The 1,666-nt window shown below is 40.7% G+C and overlaps 1 long non-coding RNA gene across 1 annotated transcript; it reads left to right on the top strand.

Annotated features, from left to right (window-relative positions):
* Positions 1–581: 581 nt before the first annotated feature.
* Positions 582–1,615, top strand: LOC111668041 (uncharacterized). The gene is made up of 3 exons (XR_002761705.2): positions 582–677; positions 1,126–1,264; positions 1,524–1,615. It is a non-coding gene; the product is annotated as an uncharacterized LOC111668041 (long non-coding RNA).
* Positions 1,616–1,666: the final 51 nt, after the last annotated feature.

The following is a 1,666-nucleotide window of genomic DNA, read 5'->3' as shown; positions in this document are numbered from 1 at the left end:
AGCTCCTAAAGTTTGCATCTTCATTTGGTATTCATAGTGAGTTAGCAAAAGAAAAAAATTTGCTTGTACTTCATCCTTTCAAGATCCTTTCAACAACACTTTTAGAGATCTATTTATCTTTTGTACTCATGCATGTATAAATTGTGCTTCCATATACAATTACATACACACATTCAAATAAAATTATTGCTTTTGTTAGAATGTGGTGGATCTCGTGCAGCTTCTGAACTCAGCAACTTTGGGAGGACAGTAATAATTGTGGCCACTTGTGTTTTGTTCTGGAACACTGGTACCCTGTTGTGATCGGGATTTTATGAGAGTCTTTTTTGAGAGCTTTTTATAAATTAACAGTGAATTCATGCCAGAGTGGTGGATGGTTGCTTTTTTTCTAAAGTTTGAAAGCACACTCCTCTGCTTTTGTCTGTGTTGTATAAACAGCCATCATTGACTGGCTCTGTGTAGAGCCATAAAGTGAAATTTAAGATTTGTGTCTTTTTTTTCTCCATTCACTTTATTAAACATTTCTATCCCCTACATTCCCCCTCCATTCATCTTTTGAACACTTGGTAACCTTTGGTCTGATACTGAAGGGCTCCTGTCCTCTGATGTTTCAGTGTGCCAGTGTTTTGCTGTGCTGGAGGATGGAGCTTTGGCACATAACCTGCAGGAGCAGGAGAGTAAGTACAATGTCAGGCAACCATTTGACAGCTACACACAACAAACATATAGTAATTTATATAAGCTGGAGCTGCTCTCCAGTCAGTCTCATGGAGTCACCGCCACTCACCAAAGCAGCCTAGGAAACCTAAGATAGTGACATTGAACATGTTTTTGTTTAGCTATTGGCTGTAACAGTCGTAGTTGTGGTATGTCTCAACAAACAAAGAAACATATAATTTGGCGTCTGTTTTTAGGATTCCTCAGAAGTGCACTGGTCTGGCATGTCACAAAGCTCATTTTAAATAAGCACAGCAGTTATGAATACTCCAAAAAAAATCAACAGATTTAGACTGGAAGTAATATCGTAATTATTAATCAGTATAATCTAGATCACACATGGTGCTTTATTGCCACACATTTGATATTGGCATACCCTCTGCTTTTCTCTCTGCCTTGCCCTCACAGTCGAACAATACTATACCACCAACATCCAGAAGAACCAGCTGGTGCAGAATGACATCCGTGTAGCCAAAAGGCTGCAGGATGAGGAGGACGAGCAGCGGGCCCAGCAGAGCGCCATCTTCAGGCAGACTTCCAGACAACTGTAGGTGACCCCTGCACCCCAAACACACTGTAACACAGCTCATAATGCTGCAGTATTCAAACATCACTGCATGGGCTCACTAATTCCAACAAACACCCACTGATGATACATATTTCGTGGGTTTTACTACATGTGTGTGTCATCTGCATTTATATTATACATACAAGTTTACTAAATGTGGATTTGCTGTGCAGATTTATCTTCTATTCTTAGAAGAAGTAATTTAGAATTCAGCTCTAAATTTCCTTTCCTTCCCTAGAGAGGAGCAAGACTTTGAGTACGCCCGTGTCATTCAGGATGAGATCCAGCGGTGTGCTGAGGAGGCCCAGAGGAGGGAGCAGGATGATGAGGTGAGTACGAATATGTGCAGTATGAGGATAACGATGCCCTTACATCTTACTC

This window comes from Seriola lalandi, unplaced genomic scaffold, assembly GCF_002814215.2.
Source record: "Seriola lalandi dorsalis isolate HSWRI2012SDOR001 ecotype SW California unplaced genomic scaffold, Sedor1 jcf7180002003840, whole genome shotgun sequence".
In the NCBI taxonomy this organism is placed as follows: Eukaryota; Metazoa; Chordata; class Actinopteri; order Carangiformes; family Carangidae; genus Seriola; species Seriola lalandi.
This window is presented reverse-complemented; position numbering and strand designations above follow the sequence as displayed.